The sequence below is a fragment of the Phyllobates terribilis genome, unplaced genomic scaffold, assembly GCF_046119375.1.
Source record: "Phyllobates terribilis strain yellow unplaced genomic scaffold, ASM4611937v1 Scaffold_1__5_contigs__length_1240528914, whole genome shotgun sequence".
In the NCBI taxonomy this organism is placed as follows: Eukaryota; Metazoa; Chordata; class Amphibia; order Anura; family Dendrobatidae; genus Phyllobates; species Phyllobates terribilis.
In genome coordinates, this window is record NW_027362761.1 from 162,171,400 (window position 1) to 162,197,334 (window position 25,935).

General features: G+C 41.6%; 1 protein-coding gene across 1 annotated transcript in view; it reads left to right on the forward strand.

Annotated features, from left to right (window-relative positions):
* GLIS3 (GLIS family zinc finger 3) overlaps positions 1-25,935 on the forward strand; it is a 517,803-nt gene that overhangs the window by 289,775 nt on the left and 202,093 nt on the right. The gene's annotated exons all lie outside the window — the stretch shown is intronic.

Genomic DNA, 25,935 nt, shown 5'->3' on the forward strand with positions numbered 1-25,935 from the left:
GGGATCTACAAGTACACACAGATCCTCCTCTACAAGTGACTCTCCTAGATCTACTTCCCTAGAACTTATGAAGCCTATATATATTAATGCCTAGGTGCATAACTTTACATTTATCCACATTGAACTTCATCTGCCATGTGGATACCCATAGACAGTTTGTCCAAGTCAGACTGTAACTTATGATCATTTTCCATAGACTGTACTATACTAGAGTTTTGGTGTCATGTGCGAAAATAGAAACATCTATATTAATCCAGTCTTCTTTATCATTAATAAATATGTTGAATAATGGTGGACCCAAAACTGAACCACTTACAACCAGAGCAAGTTATTCACATAACTCTCTGGATGCTGTCTTTGAGCTAAGTTTTGATTCAATTACAAACCTTGATTTCTAAGCCTCTGCACCACAATTTACCAATTAGGCATATTTGTGGAACAGTAGCAACTGCGTTTGCAAAGTCCTAAAACACTAAATCCACAGCTACCACTCTGTCCAGGTTTTTACTCATCACTACACAAAAAGTAATCAGGTTAGTTTGTCAACTTCTGTCCTGAGCAAAATCTTGCTGGCGATTACTTTTGATGTTATTTTCATATACTCCTGTATTCTTTCTACAATGGATATTAAGCTTGGTCTATAATTACTTGGTAAAAACCTGGAGCCGTTTTTGAAAATTAGCACCACATTAACTTTGCGCTAGTCACTTGGCACAAATGCAAGTACAAGTCACTAGATAGTCTCTAAAAATTATGTAATGGGGTAAAGCAATAAGTGATTTGAGTTTCTTTAGCACTCTTATATGCAGTCCATCTGGGTCCGGCCTTGTTCAAATTGATTTTATGTAACTTAGCTTTGTCATATCTACATTTAGCCAACTGAGTATAGTAGTTGACGTATTAAGAGCACTGAGGTCGACTATATCTGCCTCGCTCTCTTATTTGTTGTAAACAGAGATAAAGAATCTTGTTGGTTCTTATTCACAAGCTGTGGTGCCAACAAGAAACCTGGGCACTACTGGAATTAAAAGGGGTCTGCAACTACGAAGTCCCAGTGAGCGCGCAATCCACCAAAGTTGTTTTTGTAAGATATTAGAGACCTATCCTTAGGAGAGGTACTGGCCGTTCTTGAGTACTGCAGCTCAGACCACATTTACTTCAATAGGAACTAACCTGCAGTACCCAAGAACAGCAGTTACACAGTGTACAGAGCCATGTTCCTGATACTCTGTGAATGTCCATCAGTCATGGTTCCACATATCAACTCATCGGCAGGGGTGCTGTGTCAATAGCCCTTTTAATCAAACAGTGACTCTAGAGCAGTGATTCTCAACTCCAATCCTCAAAGCCCCCAAACAGGTAATGTTTTCAGGATTTCCTTAGTATTGCACAGGTGATGGAATTACTAGCATGTATCAGAAAGTTCCGCAGGTTCTCTCAAAAGAATATCCATAAATCGTGACCTGTTGGGGAACTTTGAGGACTGAAGTTGAGAATCACAGCTTTAGAGAACTTTACTCTGAAATCATGCAATGAGAACACTTTAGTAGAACCATGAAGGTGCCATTGGACAAACAGCTAAATTTGGCTATAAGAAGTAATTTACAAAGGGGTCTCCACTTTGATCTACTACCAGCTTTGAAAGTTTTTTTTTAAATAAGCATCCCTAACAGACATGCTGCAGATAATTGTAAGGGCTCACCAAGTGAGTTGGATCTGCTAAACCTCTGGTGGGCACACGGACCCCAAGCACTGGTGCAACTTCCAGAGGACACATGGAATCGTGGGGGCTAGGACTAACTGGAAACTGAGGGGCTGACCGACAGATGGAGTGGAACCCAGCAGGGATGGATGTGCATTGAAACACAGCAGTGCAAACAATGGAGCATATCAAATGAGGAACACTGTAATCTCAATCCCAAGACACAGGTATGTGTGTTAATGGGCTCTAAATAGAACTAGGGATATGATGTAATGGATCCACGCTGGGAACCTATAAAACCCAAATTGGTGCACAACAGAAGGCAGCAGACCCAGGAAAAGGGAGCAGAGCCTGAGATGTTTGGTGTGTCTTCAATGCCATTTCTTTTTTAAATCCTGGATAGGTTGGGGGCCCCCTTTAGTTAGGGTATGCTTTTAATCATGGATCTTAGTAAGGCCTCCCATTCAGTCCCTCTGCAGTACCTAGACTATATTTTGAGATGTATGGGCTTTGGTCCTTTGTTTCTCAATACACTCCAGACTTTATATACCAACTTATCAGCCATGGCCTGTTTAGGGGTTTAAGTCTGACTTGATTTGAGTCAAGATACAGGGTTGTGATTTCTCTTTGGTGCTCTTTGCATTGGCGATCAAAAATTTATCTCCTTTATAAAGATCTTGATGTTAAGATTATAGTAAGTAAGAACATAAATGCATATTGTTCTCTGATGATGATTTTTTTTTTCATTTCCCAATATTTTTACAATTTTCAATATGTTTGATTGATTAGCTAGTGAATCTGGAAGCCTTAAATATTAACCATCCTTCTCAAAATTAAACTACTGAATCCTAACTTTGAATTCAAATGGACCTCCTCTATTTGGTTGTCTGTATAATAATAATAATCTTATTTATGTAGCGCCAACATATTCCGCAGCGCTTTACAATTCAGACAATTTTACAGACATTTTTCAGCACAGTCCCTATTGGGGCTCACAATCTAGATTCCCTATCAGTATGTCTTTGGAGTGTGGGAGGAAACCGGAGAACCTGGAGGAAACTCACGCAAACACTGGGAGAACATACCGACTCCTTGCAGATGTTGTCCTTGGTGTGATACCCTCCTCCATACACTCGGCCTACAAGATCAACCCTCCCGCTATCAGAAAATTAACGGAAGAGCTTTAGACCTGTACAGTACACCAGGTTTCCTTGCTGTGTAGGATCTACTCTATAAAAATGTTGCTTTTACCACAAATTTTGATCTCTTTCAAATACACCCCTCCCCCTCAGTTTCTAACTCTGGGGATCGAAATAATAAATCCATTTTTGAACACATATATCTTAATAATCCTGGGGGACCAGGAAATAGCTAATAATAGCTCTAAACAAGCTTTCTTACATGTGTTGCATTTGGAGGAGGATCTGTGGGAGTCCATGGCTAAGATCTCAAGTAATAGTTGTCTGCTGAATCTGGCTATCAGATCCTCATGAGAAGTTATCTGACACCCCAGAGGTTGGCATATTTTTCCCATCATCCTTTAGCCTATGTTTTCATGGTTGTGGGGCAAAGGTTTATTATTACACCTATGGTGGTCCTGCCCCGAGGTGCGCCTTTTTTGTATAAGATTCATCTTATAAGGTCTATCACCCATGTGGGAGGCATTATTGGGAAGATCTATCCCTGACATTCCCAAGCATATCCAAAACTGATCTCTTTTATGTTATTGGCTATAAGAATTAAGATCGCAGGAAGTTCACTTGATTAGCCTCGACTGAGTAAAACTCAAACTTAGTGTATCTAGCATACTTCAGGATAAGGTTATTTTATTTGATATAATCTGGTTACCTTGGATTCAATAGTAAGATTATATGACACTATTTTTCTAACCAAGCTGATTGTGGTTGATGACTGTCTTCTCTCTGACAGTCTGGAGAATTGAGTAACAGCTTCGTTGTTTGTTCTTTTAGTTACTGTATTCCCATCCCCCCTCATTCTTTCCTATACTTTTTGCTTTTCTCCCTTATTTTTTCCTCTTCTTCCTTTTTTGTTAGTCTGATTTTGTTGCTTGAACTCTTAGTTGTAGGTATATTGGAAGTAGAGATACTGAGCTAGCAATAAAGTTGTAAATGTTCCAGCCTTCTACACCATTTACCTTGTTTACATATTAGTTCTGCAATCTAAGATCCACTAGTAGAAGATGGACTTTTACTTCAGCCTTTAGGTACTATTTTGCTGGAATTTTTATTGTGTGATTATTTTTTATACCCCCCATTTTTATAATTTTTACATAATTTGCAATCTCCACCTGACTTGTTTGTTAATTTTTTTTAAGATATTTCAATAAGAACTTTGAAAGAAATGAAGCATATTAAGAGGTGTCCCCCTATAAGAACCCTCAACAATCAGCTGAACTCTTTGAGGAACTCTAGTAATTTGTGTTTGGTTTTCCTGCAAGGCCAACACTGGAGAAATGAAGCATTCTGCGTTCCCTATTCAAATGAATGTGTAGGGTGGGGTGTAATATAAGACACGACTCATCCTCAAGAGTGAAAGGCACTGTACTACGCTATCTCTAAAGGATGATGTGTCTGAAAAGGGGATCCCATTTATATGTTGCACAATTTCAGCCTTTAAAACAATCATCAGCACTCAGACATCGTGGGAGAATGAACTGTTTTACTTGTGGTTAACATACAACAACTGTTAGCTGCACCATTACAACATGGAGAATTGCATAAAGAAATAAGACAAACACAAACCAGAGAGGTCAAACAATACCGCCTTGAACACAGTGCCACATACTATTTCCTAAAGCTAGTCCCTCCACAGAATAACCCTGCAGAGGTTGTATACTCCAATATTAACTCAACTTTCAAATAAGGTATATGAAAGTGTTTTTTATAAACTGGACAAAATCTTAAAGGAAAGTTTTATTGACAACAATGGTCATTCAGCAAATAGCTTCTGGAGAGACACAAGATCTTGTATCACGCTATCATTTTCAAAGAGCACATGAAAAAAGTGATATTATCACTCCATATCAATATATAATTAATGGGATTAAATAGGATTTATGTGGTTATTAAAAAAAAAGCCAAACGGCTACATGCAAGCCTGTCAGTGGTCGTTTAAAGGCATATTTAGACAAGCTGACCAGGGTTTGATAACCACAGACAGATAGTTAATATGATAGTTCTTTACTAGTGTTGAGCGAGCACTAAAATGCTCGGGTGCTGGAAACTCAGGCCGAGCTCACCGTGATACTCGAGTGCTCGACCCGAGCAACAAGCCCAATGTTAGTCTATGGGAGACCCGAGCATTTTTGAGGCGGCACCCCCGGCAGTCTGTAGAAAGCCTAAAAAGTTCCCAAAACGATAGTGACAGTGTTCAAATGACATGGGGACAGAATAGGGATCGCCCCAGGAAGCATTTCTGACCCCCAGGTCACTGCTGTCAACAGCGTGGTCAGAGGTATTAAGCCACTTTAACGGGCTCACAATAAAACGTTCAGAAACGAAACTGAAACAGTTTTCCTGTGAAATATGTTAAGGAAGTTCCTTTCCAGGGTAAAGACTTGTGTATAAGGTAAAATAAATAACCAAAAACAAAAATACTCCTCCACACCTTGGGCTTTGTTCACAAGTAACATTTTTTTATGCGTTTTTGCACTTTTGTATTGCTTTCAACCGTGACAAATGCATTCACCGGGAAAAGTCATTTTAACATTTTACAATCTTATCTGGCCATGTGCCGTGTGACACATGCATACAGTGCTGAAAAGACATGGGAACAGCATGGGAAAGACCCCTGGAAGCATCTCTGACACCCAGGTCACTGCCTAAAAGTGTGCCCATCAGAAGTGATCCTTGCCGCATCAGAAGATGCAGACTTGCAACTATCCCCATGCAAGTCCTTGTCCCAGGGCAGTGTTCAATTGTACCTCCCCCATTCCTTTCGATGCAAGCGCAAGTATGCAGCCTGACACCCAACCACCCGCAGGCTGCAATACCATACTGCTAGCTTGCACTTAAAATGGGGCCGTTTAGTTTGGAGGAGGCCGAAGCTGGCCACTACCTCATGGCTGCTTTGGCAGCGAGGTATCCATACTCGGTCCCCAGCCGCCCCGCGGCCGGGTGTCCACGCTCGGTCCCCAGCCGCCTGGGGGCGGCCGGGTGTCCATAAACGGTCCCCAGCCGCCCCTATTTCTCCTGTCAACTTAAACCTACACTTTTCTTAGCCTTGCCTGCTTTAGGGCAGCATTGGACGAGCCCACCAGAGAACCAGACTCCTCCGGTGGGCCCTGGCTTCTCCATCAGGGGTGTTGAGAGTGCCAAGGTGAGGAGCATGATGATGATGATAGAAGTTAGCATCTGCTTTGTTTTCTTGGAATTCAAGTGCATGTATGTAGTAGTGGCTAGGCCTGAGGTGGTCAGCGTTTTGGCGCATATCCTGCCTCCTCCGAGGATTGCTGGATGTTTTCCTGATGCTATCCCAGTTCTATGACTCCCGTTAAAACAAAGCTTCAGGTGATGAATGATGGATGAGGTGGTGGCAAAGGAGAAAGAGCAGGAGGAACAGGGACCATTCACATCAATATCAGGCCAGTCAACCACACATGTCTTGTAAGATATGTTTCTGTACCAAAAGGAGCGGTTCGGCTACACAGTTATAAGGCATACAGTGAGTGCAATGCCTACCAAAAATTTCGAGGCACTCTAATGCCTCTTGGAAGTGACATGGAGGTCAGAGGGCCTTAACTAAACCGTTTATTCCATTTATAGCAACTGGGTCTCCTGTGCATTTTTGGCCTAAGCAGTCTCAGAAAACTGTCCCAGAATGTTGACAGTGTTCCTCTGCCTCTGCTGGATTGGAGTTGCGTCTCTCTCGCCTGTACGCCTTGGTTGGTCAACGAACTGTGAACTCTGCCGCTAGCGTGTTCAGATGGGAATTTTTTTAACTGTTCTGCAGCAAGGGCCTTCTGGTACTGCCACATTTTTGCACACCTCTCCACCTCAGGAATAAGAGAGTGAAAGTTCTCCTTGTAGCAGGGGTCTAAAAGTGTCACCAACCAGTAATGACTGTCCCCCAACATTTTGACAACACGAGGGTCGCGGTTAAGGCAGCGTAACATAAAGTCAGCCATGCGTGCCAGACTGGTAACGGGCAGGACTTCCGTGTCCTCACCAAGATGACGACTGACCATGCTCTCCTCCTCCTCCTCCTCCCCCCTGTCCTCAGGCCACCCGCGCTGAACCGACTGTATGACAGTTGTACAGGTACTACCGTCTACAGTTCATGATACCAGCTCCTGTTCTTCCTCCTCCTCCTCCTCTCCCTCATTGTCCCCCAATGCACTTTGGGATGAGATGAGGCTGGGCTGTGTGTAACAGCCCATTACGGCTTCTTGATCCATCTCATCATACACTGGCTGCAATGCCTCCTCTTTAATTCTCTGCAGAGAGCGTTGCAAAAGACAGACAAGTGGGATGCTGACGCTAATGATGGCGTCATCGCCACTTACCATCTTGGTGGACTCCTCAAAGTTTGTCAGGATGGTACATATGTCAGACATCCAGGTCCACTCCTGAGGTCTTATGTGTGGAGTCTGACCTGAATATCGACGGCCTTGTTGCAGCTGGTACTCCACAACTGCTCTCTTCTGCTCACAAATCCTTTGCAACATGTGGAGGGTAGAGTTCCAACGTGTGGGGACATCACACACCAGTCGGTGTGCCGGAAGCTGCAAACGCTGCTGCAACACAGCAAGGGCGGCGGAAGCTGTAGCCGACTTGCGAAAATGAGCTGACAGGCGGCGTACTTTCACGAGCAGATCTGGCAACTCGGGGTACGATTTAAGAAACCGCTGAACCACGAGTTTAAGCACATGAGCCAGGCATGATACGTGTGTGATCTCTCCTCGCCTCAGAGCCGCCACGAGGTTACGGCCATTGTCACACACAACCATGCCTGGATGTAGGTTCAGCGGTCTCAGCCACATATCTACCTGCTCTTTCACAGCTGTCCACTACTCACAAGCAGTGTGAGGTTTATTACCTAAGCTTATGAGTTTCAGCACAGCCTGTTTCCGCTTGGCTGAGGCAGTATTGCAGTGCTTCCAGCTTGTAACTGATGTGGTGATAACTGAGATGGAGGCTGAAAATGAGGAGGAGGAGGATGATGCGCAGGAGCTGTACACTGTGGGGGAAACTCTGACTGACACAGGGCCCGCAATCCTCTGTGTGGGGAGGATGTGTTCCGTCCCAAGTTCCGACTGGGTCCCGGCTTCCACTATGTTTACCCAGTGTGCCGTCAGGGAGATGTACCGTCCCTGGCCACAAGCACTTGTCCACGTGTCCGTTGTCAGGTGGACTCTCCCAGTAACTGCTTTGTTGAGGGCACGGCAGATGTTTTGGGACACGTGCTTGTGTAGTGCGGGGATAGCACACCGGGCAAAATAGTGTCGGCTGTGGACCGAGTACCGAGGGACGGCCACCGCCATAAGGTTGCGGAAGGATTCTGTCTCCACCAGCCTAAAAGGCAGCATTTCCAACGCAAGCAGTCGTGAAATATGTGAATTTAGGACTGTGGCCTGTGGGGCGTTGGCTGCGAATTTGCGCTTTCGTTCAAAGCTCTGGGATATGGACAATTGAACGCTGCGGTGGGACGTGGACGTTGATGCTGTTTCTTGAGAAACTGCCATAACAAGTGAAGACTGAGAGGAGGGGGCATCTTTGCATGCAGTATGGACAGGGGATTGCCCTGCACGCACAACAGCGGAAGAAGCAGTGGTGACACCCGCTGACACTGGTCGTGGACCCTGGTGTTTGCCCCACAAAGTCGGGTGCTTTGCTGACATGTGCCTGATCATGCTGGTGGTGGTCAGGCTGGTAGTATTGTCACCCCTGCTGATGCTGGCATGGCAGGTGGTACAAATGGCCTTTTTGGGGTTATCAGCTGAGTCTTTAAAACAATTCCACACTCTGGAAGACCTACCGGTTGTACTGGCAACGTCCCTCGTGTTTGTGTTACGGGGAACTGTTGCCCGCCTTCTGTCTGCGGCCACCACACTGCTTCTTCCTGCCTATTGGGGTACTCTGCCTCCCTCCCGCTGTGTGCTGCTGGCCTCGCTCTGCGTGTCCTCCTTCCACGTTGGGTCAGTTACTAGATCATTCACCACCTCCTCCTCTTCCACTTGTGCACCACGATCCTCCTCCTCATTTCGTGGCAATTGTGTCTCGTCATCGTCCACCTCTTGTGACAAATTGCCAGCGTCGACTTCCTGTGGCCGTGCCTGTTCAAATATTTGGGCATCACTACATGGGATCTCCTCTTCCACCACTTCAAGCGGAGCAGGCGAGGGGCACAAATCTGGAAATGGACCAGTGAACAGCTCTTCAGAGTGTCCAAGTGTGGGATCAGTTGCTGTCTGATGACACTCGGCATGGTGGGAGGAAGGAGCATCAGGGTGAGGAGGAGTATGCGGTTGAGACTCACGGCTACTAAAACTTGATCGTGTGGAAGACAGACCGGAGGTGGTGGTGCCCAGGTAACTGGAAGTATTATCTGCTATCCAATTAATAACCTGTTCACACTGATCAGTTCACAATACTGGTGTTGTAGTATGCTTTCCTAGTAATTCGGTCAAGAAGTGGGAGCGAGAAGATGTGGCTGTTGGTTGTGGCACATTTTCACCTTGGCCATGGCCCCGTCCTCTACACGCACCATCACCAGAACGTCCAGTTCCAAGTCCCTTGCCACGCGCCTTGCCCATTGTAAATGAAGTAAAATAGCTTACACTCGCACTATCAATGGAAAAAGGGTAATAAAAAGATTAGAACCGTGGAAGAGGAAAACCACAGTTCTATTTCTCTGGCCTACACCAGACTCTTTTAAACAGATATATTGGTCTCTGAACAGTCAGGGAGACACTATTACTGTTTTTTTTTTACGGAAAAAATGCCAAAATCAGGATAATGCAGAGATTTGACCCGTGGAACTGCAAAACCACAGTTCTATTTCTCTGGCCTATACCAGACTCATTTAAACAGATATATTTGTGTCTGAACAGTCAGGGAGAGACTATTACGTTTTTTTTTTACGCAAAAAATGCCAAAAGCAGGATAATACAGAGATTTGACCCGTGGAACTGCAAAACCACAGTTCTATTTCTCTGGCCTACACCAGACTCTTTTAAACAGATATATTGGTGTCTGAACTGTCAGGGAGACACTATTGCAGTTTTTTTTTACAGAAAAAATGCCAAAAGCAGGATAATACAGAGATTTGACCCGTGGAACTGCAAAACCACAGTTCTATTTCTCTGGCCTACACCAGACTCTTTTAAACAGATATATTGGTGTCTGAACAGTCAGGGAGACACTATTACAGTTTTTTTTTGCGTCAAAAAATGCCAAAAGCAGGATAATACAGAGATTTGACCCGTGGAACTGCAAAACCACAGTTCTATTTCTGTGGCCTACACCAGACTCTTTTAAACAGATATATTGGTGTCTGAACAGTCAGGGAGACACTATTACTGTTTTTTTTTTACGAAAAAAATGCCAAAAGCAGGATAACACAGAGATTGGACCCGAGGAACTGCAAAACCACAGTTCTATTTCTCTGGCCTACACCAGACTCTTTTAAACAGATATATTGGTGTCTGAACAGTCAGGGAGACACTATTACTGTTTTTTTTATGGAAAAAATGCCAAAAGCAGGATAATACAGAGATTTGACCCGTGGAACTGCAAAACCACAGTTCTATTTCTCTGGCCTACACCAGACTCTTTTAAACAGATATATTCATGTCTGAACAGTCAGGGAGACACTATTACAGTTTTCTTTTTATGTCAAAAAATGCCAAAAGCAGGATAATATAGAGATTTGACCCGTGGAACTGCAAAACCACAGTTCTATTTCTCTGGCCTACACCAGACTCTTTTAAACAGATATTTTAGTGTCTGAACAGTCAGGGAGACACTATTACTGTTTTTTTTTTACAGAAAAAAATGCCAAAAGCAGGATAATACAGAGATTTAACCCGTGGAACTGCAAAACCACAGTTCTATTTCTCTGGCCTACACCAGACTCTTTTAAACGGATATATTGGTGTCTGAACAGTCAGGGAGACACTATTACAGTTTTTTTTTACGGCAAAAAATGCCAAAAGCAAGATAATACAGAGATTTGACCCGTGGAACTGCAAAACCACAGTTCTATTTCTCTGGCCTACACCAGACTCTTTTAAACAGATATATTGGTGTCTGAACAGTCACAGACACACTCAATTTTTTTTTCGGGGGGGGGGGGGGAATAACAAAGGTTAATAAGATGCGTATTTGTACAGTCTGACTGAGGAAAAAAAAAATACAGGATTTAGATGGAAAAAAAAGGATTCTTCCTGGCCCCTGAGACCGGGGGTAAGTGTAGCAATTTGACCAACAGGAGCACACAGGACTGTAATGCAGCGTTTGCTGGTATAACCACTGCGTCTCCTATACCACCTGCCTGCCTGATATCTGGGATGGATATTAGTCCTGAGAAGGACTGTTTGTTTGATTTGGCAGGCTTTAGAGACCCTACACTACCTGTTTTGCACTATATATCTCTCCCTAATTCAGCAGCACTCTCCCTACACTGTATGATCCGGAGCGACTGTGTCCAAGATGGCGGCGCCCGGTTTTACATACTCGAGGTGACTGTGTGCGGCCAGCCAATCACTGTAATGCCCACAAACAACATGGCTGCGGCATTCCAGTGACTGGCTGGCAATCCCTGCATGTTCATTGGCTCTGTAAAGAGCGCCAAACGTGCAGGGCGGAGACGAAATGCTCGGTGCTCGCCGAACATCTCGAGTAGTGAGATGCTCGGGCGAGTACCGAGCAGTGTCGAGCATGCTCGCTCAACACTATTCTTTACCCATAGAATGTCATTGTTTTCAGCAACACATCACCTCTTTATGTAGGATGATGTGCTACCGATAACATATACTTTAATGCTTGTTTAACACATTCATACTTGTACATCAAAAGTCGTGTCCCTGTCTTTGATGCAGGCTTGCACGCCGAGCCGGCATCTTCCCTGCACATGATGGCTGATTTAATCAGCCATCATGTGCCTCTAACAGCTGCGAATGGATCGGAGCTCCACCAATCACTGTTAACCTATTAAATGCCGCTGTCAATCTCTAGAAGTGGCATTTAGCAAGCACGTAATTTTCTCGGGGGCACGTCATTCTACACTCCCATCAGCGCTGATGCACTGCTATGTATAACACAAGCAATCAGATTATCTCAGCTTCCCGTGAGGGGACTAACAAACCCAGTAAAAAAAAAAAAAAAAAAAATTTAAGAATATGAAAAAAATAAAAAAGCAAAAAATTCAAATCTACCCCTTTTGCCCCACTAAAAATAAAACAGTGAAACAATTTAAAACAAACATATTTGGTATTGATGCATTCGTAAAAGTTTGATCTATCAAAATATAAAATAAACGTACCGAGAAAAAAAATGAAAACACCAGAATTATGTTTTTTTGGCTGCCGCAAAATTGCAATAGAAGGCGATCAAAACATCATATCTACCTCAAAATGGTATCAGTAAAATGTCTGATCTGAGAACAAAAAAAGCCCTAATCTAGCTCCATATCCCAAAAAATGAAAAAGTTACGGGTCTCGGAAAATGGTGACACAAGCAAAAAAAAATTTTCTTACAAATTTATGATTTTTTTTTAAGCACATAAAAAAAAACCCTGTACATGTTTGGTATCTGTATACTTGTACTGAGTTGGAGAATCATATTGCCAGGTCAATTTTACTATAAAGTGAACATGGTAAATAAAAAAATAATTACACATTTTTTGCAATTAAACATACTTGGAATTTTTTTCTCACTTTCCAGGTCATGTCACATGATAAAATGAATGATGTCATTCAAAAGTAAAACTCGTTCAGCAAAATAAAAAAGTTATGGGTCTGGGAAGAAGGGGAAAAAACGAAAATGAAAAAACTGAAAATTGCAAGGTCGTGAAGGGGTTAAAATCGTTGTACCTGATGAGCGACCGTTTTGCTTATTTCTCTGGAATCTCAAGAACAAAATTCCTACAAAAAACACATGTCTATAAAAAAAAAAATTTTTTCAGGTGCTAAGGTTTTTTGATCAGATTTGGGGTATTTTGAAGGTGCTGGATTCAAAAATCCCATTACTTTTGCTGAATTGGTTTTAGTTTTTTGAGATACTTCATTCATGAAAATATTGCATTGTCCCCAATGCGACTTGTGTGTGATAACAAATTCAATAGCTTTTGTTTTTTTGACTCTTTAACGGTGTATTGAGTAATGAAATATCCCATATAATTATTTTGTATTTCAATTTGTAGGCTTATAATGCTATAAAAGCCACTTTTTGAAGCCAGAACTCTACTGTAGTTAATTAACTATTAAATATCACAGAAACTAGAGCTAATCTGACAAAACCGAAGTCATATTCTTAATCAGCACCATAAACTTAATATAAAACTGTTCAGACATCGTTGGCACCAAAATCACTGTATGCCAGTGTAATAGAGGAAGGAATTGGCCTATCATCATAATTCAACAAGAACTTTATCTGCATCTATGTGGTGGTCGTATGTTCTCACTGGGTGTGGGGTTTCTACATCTTTCCTCTTACACTTTAAAATATACTAATCATTACACTTCTTAATAAATTGGGTCTAGTGTGTATGTCTCTGATATCTAGAAATTAGATTGTGAGCTTAGCTGGAATTGGTGACAATCTATGTACAGTGCTGCTGAATATGTTGGTGCTATATTAGTGACAAGAATAAAGAAATAAATCCAGATGAAAAGCCCAAAATGTTCCCAATTATTATTGAAGCAATAGTGGAACTAAACTGGTTAACATTTAATGTATTTTTATGTGCCCTCTGAAAAATTTTCTGCACTGTCTGAAACAATATTTCAGTCCACACTTACATGACATTAATGCAATTTCGGAACTACAAAAGGCAAATCATATTGCTTTAATTAGTTTTATTAACCCATGAAAAAAGAAAAGTAAATGTGAAAGCTGCATGACCCTTTGAAAGACGTATATAAAAATCCATTTTATCAAAACAATGCGTTTGTTAACAAGACGCTCTGTTAACAAAAACAATAACCCCATATAGTACACTTTCAATACTACCACATGGACTTCATAAGCAACTGAATGAATGCTTAAGTGGAAGGGTATGTCTTCAAGTTTTTGATCAATTTAAGGGAAAACAAGACTGGTATTGAATTTAATGTATTTTCTTGCAGGAGTTCTTATCCTGCTCCTTGGCCATAGTATCTGTAGCTTATTGTTTTAAGGTACTGTCAGATGTCTGTGTCAATCATAGTGTGTGTTCAAGGAGCAAAGATGAACTGCAGGTACCATTTACTGCATTACGTACAAATGTTGGATGTAGTATCTAGTTTATGATTGAGATCAAGTGTGATACATTTTATAGACTCTATGACCTCAAAAGCACACCTATATTATAATAGTTGCATTCCCCGGATTGTTGCACATGATGTGTTCTCCAAGCTGATGCACGAACAGGATACCTTAGCCTATACACAAATTAAGATGGCCCTTAGAATCTCCTTATCATACAAAATGGTCAGAAATAAAGATTTAACTGGCTTTGAAAAGTCAAAAATTGTTACCAGTCTTACAGAAGGATGCAGCAGTCTTGAAATTGCTAAGATATTGGGGTGTGATCACACAGGGTCGCTAAAAAAGTATTGAGAAAAAAAAGAATCGTATTAACTGCCAAAGATTTGACAAGAATCAAATGTGAGATGACCAGGAACCCATTATTCTCCAGTGCTGTCATATTCCAAACCTGCAACATCCCTGGAGAGTCCAGAAGTACAAGGTGTTCACTGCTCAGAGACATGGCCAAGGTAAGGGAGGGTGAAACCCAACCACCACTGAACAAGGAACAGAAGGTGAAACATTAAGACTGGGCCAAGAAATATGTGAAGACAGATCTTCCAAAGGTTTTATGGACTGTTGAGATTAGAGTGACTCTTGACGTGCCAGATGAATGGGCCCGTGGCTGGATCAGTAAAAGGCACAGACCTCCACTGACTCAGATACCAGTAAGGTGGAGGGGAGGTACTGCTGTGGGCCAGTAGTATTAAAGTTAACCTGACAGCTGATACATGTTGTTCGATCCACGGGCGGCATGTATCAGATGCTAGCTTCATGATCTCCGCGCAGGTATGTTTAAAAGCCACTGGTGACCAAGCCACACGAGAGACTTTTCTGGAATATGACAGCACTGGAGTATAATGGATTTCTGGTCGCTTCACATTTGATTCTTCTCAAATCTTTGACTGTTAATATGCGGGGTTTTTTCTCAACATTTTTTAGACCCAGTTGACTTTTTGCAACCAGATGCTGCACCCCTCTGTAAGACTTGTAACAATTTTTGAGTTTTTAGAGTAAGTTAAATCTCTCTTTGGTCTATTTTGAATGAGGTAAACAATCTGCCTTATAATTCTGAACACCTTGATTAAGGGTGTTGATATCCTTAGGTCACACTGTCCCTCATTACACAAATACACATCACCTGATATGCTTCATCCGATAAGTATTCAAGTTTATACAGCTTGGAATTGGAAAATCTGCATAAAAATTATGGTATGGTCAAAGTACTCACTTGCCTAATAATTATGCACACAGTGTACATAAGGCTATAGTGGCTGTTTTGAACAGTTATGGGACCTAACATGTTCTCCTAAATTTTTCCTACTCCTACATCTAGAGGTCAGTTTACCTGTTGTTGGCCTGCATTCTCCTACTATATATATTAATTTTGTGATGTAAAGTAGTAAAAATGTTCTGTACATTGTTATATGGTGTAAGTGTTTATGACTATGAGCTACCTCTGCTGTTAATCTGCTAGGATTCAGAGATAGTTTAAGGCCCATGTAGATGAGCTGTTAACAAGTGCCGATCGGTTTTTGACAAACTGATCTGTGCCCATTTATTGACCTGTTTACACAAAAATGTATGGGAACAGAAAGATCATTAATCCAATCGTTCTGTCCCTATACAGTATCATGTTTTAAGCAGATTATACCCTATTTACACAGGGCGACATGTGTTGGCAATAATGCTGATTATTATAGCAGCATATTAGATCTGATTACCCAATAAGCCTTACCAAAGTTATATCCTCAGGATTTTTGAATTAGTGGTTCAAAGTAATACAACAATAAAAGATTGTTTTTCAACTTTCATGTAGCAATTTCAAAGAAAAAAACAGAATAAACAGCATGGGCAGCAATAAAGATACCCCTAATTAATACTTGGTTGCACACTCTTTGGCATTGCTGATAGCCTCCAAAGTTTCTTGTAGCCATCTATAAGCTTCTTGCACTTCTTTGCTGGAATTTTCTCCCACTTTTCCTCGGGAGTTTGTCCAAGCTCCTGAATGTTTGCAGGGTTCTTTTTCCCAATGGCAGATTTCAAAGCTCTGCTTGGCTTAGTGTGCGGTGTATGATACTTGTTGAAACCATGACCCCAAACTGTTCCAGGATGACCTATAGGGCTTTGGATGTTTAATGTGGTGTTTTTTCCACCATTCGCACCAACCTTCGAAGACATCTTGTGTCAATTTTCCTCTTTCTCCCACGTCCAGGAAGGCTCTTGACGGTTCCATGCTTGGCAAACTTCTTAATAACATTGCGCACTGTTGAAACTGGGATACCAAGGTCTTTGGAGATGACTTTATACCCTTTGTAAGTCTTGTGTTTGCTAATAATAGCAGTTCTGATGTCTTCAAACAGCTTGTCTTCACCATTGTGACAAAGGAACAGGGCCTACCATGTGGCTTTTTAAAACACTGAAGTCATCATTCATTGGCTAATTCATGTCACATGGGCACCGACACTTAATCACAGGAGAATCTCTTTTGTGATTTACCACAGGCGAGTCAAAATGTGTTTCCATGCTAAATTAATGTAAAGGGTGCCAATACCAGTGTCACAACAAGCTTTAGGTTTTTCTATTTTCCCCTCCCAATCTTTTTGGTTTTAAATTATTGGTTATCATTTGCTGTTTTGTATTTAACACGAGTGCTCAATACAAGAAAACTGTTTCACTTGATTCATTTTTTTCAGGAGATATTCTACATTATGTACTTAAACTTCATGGTGCCAATAACGATGAGCTGGACTGTACTTGTTTTTCAGTGATGATTACATAGGACGACAGTCAGGAACAAGCATTCTTATGAAAGTTCTCGTTCACAGATTATTAGCTTCTAAATAAACCCTTAGTCTCCCATTTTACTGAATGGATGTGCTCAGTATCAGTAATAGGGGCGTCATGTGGTTCTTACTGAGATTTTTAATCTTTGCACAATTTCTTCAGTTATTAAACTGAACGGAGTTCCTTGGTTTAGCGTGTTTTGTATAGAACTGGTTGGATAAAACATGGGATACATCTTATAAATGTGGTCCTATTCTGAATAATACAACTGTAATGAATTTGTGTAGCCCCATCACTGCCACGTATATTTTCCAGATTTAAGGAAATACAGTAATCCAGGAAATCACATGTACAGTATGAGTTTGTTAATAGCTTTAATTTGTGTTTGCAATAAACAGAAACCACAGTTTGTGACTTTTGAGCGCTTTAGAAAGGCTTGTTATGCTTAAAGCATAAACTTTTAATATTTCCCCTGAAGGCACATGATGCAGCTTGCATTTTGTTATTGTGTTCTCTATAGCAACACTGTCTTAGTAATAGTTAACTTTAATTTTGCCCATGTGTACCATTCAGTGATATGGTGAACCCATGTATTTTTAATTTTTTTTTTTTAAATCACTTTAGAAATTTGATGATGCTGGAGCTAGGAAATATGTGATTAAGATCCAGATCGCATGATGAAGAGGACTATTGTGCACAGTAACAGCAGCACAGAAAAGATAATGTGACATTAGCCTTTGTTTACACTAGTGTCGCCAGCTTTTTATCAGGTTTTCTCCTATTTTTAAAAAAATGCACAGTGTCAATATTTGGTGGGATTAGAGATGAGTGAACCCAAACTTAAAGGGAATGTGTCACATCTGGGAGATATTAGACCTCTACTATGGGCATACCGGTTATAGAAAAGTAAATCTATACTTAACTGTATGGCCCAAGTAGAGGTCTGCTTGCAGTGAAATGGAGTTTTATAAAATATCAGTTTTCACAAGTCTGGCGTCCCCCGGACGCCAAGAAATCCCCTCCTATTTGCCTATTTAGCATGTTCACCCCCTCCCCTGCCCGTCACAGGGCCCTGTGATGTGCCATCGTAGAGATTATGGTCTGAGCTATGACATCTCATTTTTTTGGAGAAGACTTACCATGATTGAAATTAATTAACATCATATTTGGGATTAATGATATGGGTCCTAAATCCAGTTATGTACAGAAGCACTTACATTTTCTGTTTTTCAGTCTTTGCAATCTGCTTAGCAAATATTTTTGCAAAAATAGTCCAAATCACACCTATCTCTATGTAAGGTCTTTGCTTTTTTACCCTTATTCAGCCTATTACCACTTTGTCCATGACAAGATCTGCTGGACCACCACAATTGTTACCATTAGGTAACGTTCACACGTTCAGTATTCGGTCAGTATTTTTTCTCAGTAGTGGGAGCCAAAACCAGGAGTGGAACAATCAGAGGAAAAGTATAATAGAAACACGTCACCACTTCTGCATTTATCACCCACTGCTGGTTTTGGCTTACCAATACTGATGGAAAATACTGACCAAATACTGAACGTGTGAATGTGGCCTTAGGCTGTGTGCCCACTATGCATTTTTCAAGTGTTTTTGCCGCGGAATTTCCGCAGCAAAAACGCTTAAAAAACGCTTGGTAATAGGTGCCCCATGTTCCCCAATGATAATCCGCATGTGCTCTGCACATGCTGCGGAAATTTCCGCTGCTTATTATCATTGCGGAAAAATATGCAGCACGTCCATTAATTTTGCGGACACGCAGCGTAATTGCCGCCATCGACTTGCATTGAATCGCTTAATATCAGCATGACTACATGTGCACATACGGATATTAAGTGTTTCTATGTGCGGATGGTACCCGGGTCTGGAGAAGAGGAGACTCTCCTCCAGACCCGGGTATCATAGAACCTGTTAAAAAAAAGAACTTAAAATAAAAAATAAAGATTATATTTACCTTCCGATGTCCCCAGGTCTCCTCAGCGATGCGTCTGGTCTGTTGTATGGGTCGCAGTGGTGTGAAAGGACCTGCCATGACGTCATTTAGTCATGTGACAGGTCAGCGGTCACGTGACCTGTAGCATGACTAAATGACATCATGGCAGGTCCTTTCACACCACCGCGACCCATACAACAGACCAGACGGAGCGGAGAAAACACCAGGGGCCATCAGAAGGTGAGTATAATCTTTATTTTTTATTTTTTACCATTCTTATTCTTTTTTTTAACTATTACTTGGTCACACTATATAAATCCATGCCGGTTGCATGGATTTATATAGTGTGAACAAGTTGTCAAGCACTTTCCAAGTAATGCTAAAATTGCTTGGAAAGCGCTTGACAATCCGCATGCGGAAATGCACGTGAAGAACGCTTGACAAACGCTTCTACCTGGCGGGAAAAACACATGTAAAATCCGCATGTACAATCCGCATGCGTTTTTACTGCCAGGGAGAAGCGGAAAAAATCTGCAGCATTTCTGCATCGTGGGCATTTAGCCTTAGATAAACAGTACTTAAAGGAATAATAAACCTACAAATGTTTAGATTAAAACAAAGAAGAAATATATTTTCCCTCACTTTTTGTTGGTTTACAACATTAGATATCAAAAAATTCTTCATCTCCTGCTGAGCAGTTCCATCTTCTAGAGGAGGAGAGTGAAAGCTCTACCCTCTTACATAAAAGGTGAAGCTTAGTGATATTTTCACATACTACAGATAGGGCACAGCAGGGAGACTTCTACAGGAGCCAGGACAGTGAGGAAGAAGAAGAAGAATATTACTAAGTTCCTAGGAACAATTAGAAAATTTCATATAGTTCTTAGTTTAGTATTATGGGAAATGTGGCTTGGATATTTTAAATATATTTGCATTTTTGTGTTTCGTGTTCCTTTAATTTAATTGCATACTATATATTTTAAGCTGAAAATTCATAAGGAATCTGTCACCAGATCTTTGCCACCTAATGTGAGAGCAGCATAATGTAGAAACAGAGACCCTGATTCCAGTGATGTGTTACTTACTGGGCTGCTTAGTGTAGTTTTGATAAAATGACTGTTTAATGAGCAGGAGAATATCATTAGAGGACTAGTAAACCTGCTGCCATGTAATCCTCCATATTTATGAGTTCTCTATATCTACACCCCCACCACAGATTGGCAGCTTTCTGTGTACACTGTACATGGGCAGAAAGTTACACAGTGGTGTGGGCGGAGTTATACAGAGCTCAGCATTCAGAGAACTGCTAGATCTGCTGCAGAGAAAAGAGTGATTTTATCAAAATGATATCAAGCAGGCCAGTAAATCTGCCTCTACATTATCAGATTGGGTAGCAAAAATCTGGTGACAGATTCCCTTTAAGAAGATGAGAACTAGTGTTGATAATTCTGTGTGTATAAATGACCAACTCAGATTAAACATATAATAATGAAAATGGTCTGACTGGTCAGAAATCTATGTGTATAAACCCAGCCTAAAAGTAAATGTAAATGCCAAGATTTTGGTAAGTGTTTGGGAAACTAGTGACTGATCATGCTGTTTATTACTGATTTCTACCATGGCATGATCACCATATATCACTGGTACATGGTATGGTAACACTCGAAAACCAGCTAACCATGATAGTAGTTAATCTGTGCAAAAGCCCTCAGCCTGAACATGCATGCAAAGTATTTGTTCTTTCTTCTTTTTATGTTTTGAAGAGAATTATTTCACATTCACATTATGCCATTATATGATAATTAGGGGGTTGAATCTATGAATTATTCCTTTTCATACGTTTGTCATTGTAAAATAATCCTTTTCTTTTATGTCTGCAGTTCACCAATTGTGTGTCTGATATAATAAGAATGAAGATTCATTGGTCAGTCATTACCCATAAAGTACATTCATCCATGCACGCCAATTTAGTGGAAATGTGTAGTTAACGTATGTCAGACCTGATTGCATATTTGATTGAACTGAATTTATAGTTTCCATTGAACTCTTAAAATAATTTCTTATTTAAGTGCTTAAAACAAGCTCATGTCTGTAAATAAGTAATGGGAAATTGAATTCCATATGATTATAGGTTAAAATGACTATGCCATATGTATTCTAATAACCCTTTGAGAATTACACCATAAACAAGTCATCTTATTGAAGCACATAATACAATATTGAGCATGCTGTTCATTAGCCATGTTCTTTTATCATTAACAGATGAAGAAAACAAACTAAGAACAGGCCAACAATAGTTTCAGCTTAGTTCTGACCCAGGGCCAGAGGGTAAAAACCATGTAGTCGGTTCATTGCCGAATGTGTTCTGGTTAATTTTGTTCATTCAAGTGAGGTTATTGTTAGTCTTGGAACGCTCACATTGTAATTAAAATATACTGTGAAAGTGTTCGACATGCTCCTAAAAAAAACAAAAGGAATCTGACTTTAAGATGGCTGCAAATAATGCAGTTTTACAGTACCTGATCTTAGGTACCTCAAAACTAGTGCTAAATTTGGGTAGTTGGGCAGCAGAGGCATAACAATAGCCATAGTCCCTTTAGTCAGTTTCAGTCAACTATACATAAATCCATCGTTGCTCCTTTACCGGGCTGGTGGGGAAGAATAATAATTCTGTATCCATACAGTATCATGTCGTTGACAACACAACCCCCGTTTACAAGGTGCTATGTGCTGCCAACAACAATGATTTCTATGCAGCATATTTACACCGGCAGTAAGAGGGAACCATCGTTCTTATGAATGCTTCATGGATAGTGTTGAGCGATACCTTCCGATATCAGGAAATATCGTATCGGATTGGATCGGACCGATACTCAAAAAGTATCGGATATCGCCGATTCCGATACCGGAAACCAATGCAAGTCAATGGGACAGAAATATCGGAATGAAAATAAACCCTTTCTTTCCTTGTAGGTTAATTCTACATGAAGTAAAACAACTAAGAATAATGTAGAATGTATTATGCGAAAAGCCGGCAATTCATCAGCGCATACACCGGTACCCGACAATTTATAACAGAAAGAATAGAGCTTCACACATAGATTAGATAGATAGAAACATGTCAGTCACATATATATGAAGTACAGTGACAGTGTTGCTTAATGTACTTGTCATTTAGTGCAAAGGATTTATTAAAAAAAATATTAGTGTTTTCATGCACCGTCTCTTTAAAAAAGCCGGCCGGCAATTCAGCAGCGGTACCTGACAATTTATAACAGACAGAATAGAGCTTCACACATAGATTAGATAGATAGAAACATGTCAGTCACATATATATGAAGTACAGTGACAGTGTTGCTTAATGTACTTGTCATTTAGTGCAAAGGATTTATTAAAAAAAATATTAGTGTTTTCGTGCACTGTCTCTTTAAAAAAGCCGGCCGGCAATTCAGCAGCGGTACCCGACAATTTATAACAGACAGAATAGAGCTTCACACATAGATTAGATAGATAGAAACATGTCAGTCACATATATATGAAGTACAGTGACAGTGTTGCTTACTGTACTTGTCATTTAGTGTAAAGGATTTATTTAAAAAAATAATAGTGTTTTAATGCACCGTCTCTTTAAGAAAGCCGGCCGGCAATTCAGCATCTGTACCCGACAATTTAGAATAGAAGGAATAGAGAATCATACATAGATTAGATAGATAGAAACATGTCAGTCACATATATATGAAGTACAGTGACAGTGTTGATTACTGTACTTGTCATTTAGTGTTAAAATAAAGGATTTATTTAAAAAAAAAATTGGCGTGGGATGCCCCATAATTTTAGTCTCTAGCGGAGGTTAAGCCGACGGCTGGGGTAGATGTTTGAAGCCTGGGAAGGGGGTAATACCCACGGAGCTTCCCAGACTACTAATATCAGCCCCCAGCTGAATACCTAGCCTTTACTAGCTATTAAAATGGGGGACCCCCCCAAAAAAATGACGTGGGGTCCCCCCTATTTTAATAGCTAGCAAAGGCTAGGCAGACAGCTGGGGGCTGATATTAATAGCCCAGGAAGGGTGCCATGAATATTGGCCCCCTCCCAGGCTAGAAACACCAGCCGTCAGCCGCCCCAGAAATGTCGCATCCATAGGATGCGCCAATTCTGGCACTAAGCCTCGCTCTTCCACGCTGCCCTGGTGCGGTGGCAGGGGGTAATGGGGCTGGGGTTCAAGTCAGCGCCAGCTGCCATGAAGCCCAGGTTAGTAATGATGGGCGTCTATAAGACACCCCCATTACTAACCTACAAAGTGTTAAAAAGAAAACACACACTACACCCAGAAAAAAATAATTTATTTGAAATAAAACACACCATTTTATTTAATTCTTAGTTTACTAAAAAAAAATAGTTACCTGTCCACGTTCCTGCGCTGATCTCCCATGCACAGCTGTCACATCTGGAGATGGTGACAGCTGTGCATGGCTGCTGTAAGCTCACACTGCCGGGAACACGTCCGCTCCCGGCAGCGGGAGCCACTGACTAAGGTCACCGGAGTGCATTCAGGCAGCGCAGCTCCGGAGACCTCCTTTACGGCACTGCTGTACCGTGCGAATTTCTCACGATACTGCAGGGCCGTAAAGGAGCTGACCGGAGCAGCGCTGCCTGAACTCCGGCGAACCCACTTATGCAATGACGGGGCTGCTTTACGGTCCCATCATTCTAGCGGCGGCAGCGGTTCAGAGCGGTCACATTCTATGTGGCTGCTCTAAACTGGAGATCATCGTGGGACACTCGTGGACTACTACGGAGGGGTAAGGATAAGATTGTGGTTTATTATTTTATATTTTATTACAGGAGATCGATGGCTTCGGGGAATTAGGTGTCTAGGTGACTATAGGTGTAGTTTTTTATTTTTTACTTTATTTTAGGTGGCGATCGGCGGGGACAGGTAATGTATAAACTAATTTATTGTAGGTAACCACTGGCCACCAATGACATGTATTTAAAATTTATTGGGGACACAGTAGGGCAATTTAAATAGGAGGATCAGGCTGATGGGAACTACTGCTCCCATCGAGCTGATCCTGCTGGCACGAGTGGACGGGGGACAGACATAGGCCGATGGGAGTAGTAGTGTCACATCGGCCTATGTCTGCCTGCACGCACACACCCCCAGACATCGCACAGACACCGCAGACATCGCACAGACACCGCACACACTCGCAGACATCGCACAGACACCGCACACACCCGCAGACACCGCACAGACACCGCACACACCCGCAGACACCGCACAGACACCCCACACACCGCGCACACCCGCACAGACACCCACACACACCAATCATGACCGGTCTGGGAGGTGAGGCTGACCTGTGCGGCCATGGGAAAGTTCATGTGAGTTCATGCAATGCAGTCAAGCATGAACTCACATGAACCCTCTGAGGGCACCGCGGTGACTTCAAATGAACAGCTGATCAGCATCACCTGATACCTCAGCTGTTCATTTGAAATAACCGGCGGGAAAGCGCAGCACAGAACGGGAAAGCCGGCGGTGAAGTCTTTTCACTGCCGGCTTCCCCGCCTGGGTTCTTCGCTCCCCGCTCCTTGGTGCTGCGCTCCCCGCCCGGTCCTAACTTACGATCGGGATGGGAGGTGGCGAGGGGAGCGGAGGATCGGGGTGGGAGGCTGCGGGGAAGCAGTATGGGGCTGTGCGATTGTTTAAAAGCCGGCGGCTTTTTACCGCCCGCCGGCTGTTAAACGATCAGGAGAATTCTCCCACGCTGGGATGGCATTCTGATGACAGGCTGGATCTCAGCTGAGCGCTGCCATCCAGCTTGTCATCCTTCAGAGACACTGCAGAGTGCAGGCATTATGGGAACTTCCGATTCCGGTATTCGATATTGTAAAAGTATCGGAATTAAGTATCGGAATTCCGATACCGCGAATATCGGCCGATACCCGATATTTCAGTATCGGAATGCTCAACACTATTCATGGATGATTATCAGCCTGTCTAAATGAGCCTTTAAAAAGAATTGGTCTCCTCCTTTCTATTGCAGCAGTAAAAAAAGAAAAACAGAATACTGAAATGTGTATGACTTGAGAATGCAATCTTAGAAAAGCACTTAATAATAAATGCAGATGTTTCGTAATGTTACTTGTTAGCTCCTTTTATATTTGAAACACACACAGGAGAAACATTTTTATGAAAATTATTGTTAAGGGAATGAAACTAGTCAGGGTGTCAAGTTTCCATGAATAGAAACATTTAGGTTTCACAGTAATTATCTGTAAGACAGCTTCACAAATGACTCCAGACTTTAGAAACATAAAGTGACTGCAGATTACTGGCTCATAACAGTGTGCACAGTACATGCTTCCGCTATATTACCAACGTGAGTGGTCAAAAAAGTGAGTACAAGTATGCGATTTGCGGTCTTGTGTTGACTAGATTCTCATCCACTTCTTTCATTGTTCTATTGAGAGAAGCGGATGAGAATCTAGTTGGCAATACAATACTTGTGACCCCATGACTGCCAATTGCACTGGGAATACAGGGGAATCCTGACAGCGTGTGGTGATTTGGTAATCTTCTGTTACATAGAATTACTGCAGAAATTTGAGACTGAAGATCCCCTTTAAGTATGGGTCGATTTTGAATCACGTCTTGAGATGCTATATGACCTATAAAGCTATATGACTTTAACACCAAAAGGTATGGACAGTATAATTAAAGAGAGCTTTCCAGAAGATAATTTTATTGCATGTACACTAAAAATTGGTGGGATTGTTGGGACTCGTAGCAATCCTAAGGCTGGAGATAGTCGTGGATATACTTTTGTATTTTCCTTTCGATCTTTACCATGATTAAAAGTATTCACCAACTTTAACGTTCAAAAACATCAGTTATTTTACTGCATTTTTTTTTTGAAGGGGTGAAGAATTTTATATCAGTGATGCAAAAGATAACACTACTACTAAGTTATAAGTTAGCAATACTGTAGCTTGTGGGACTATATGACGCATTTGCCCC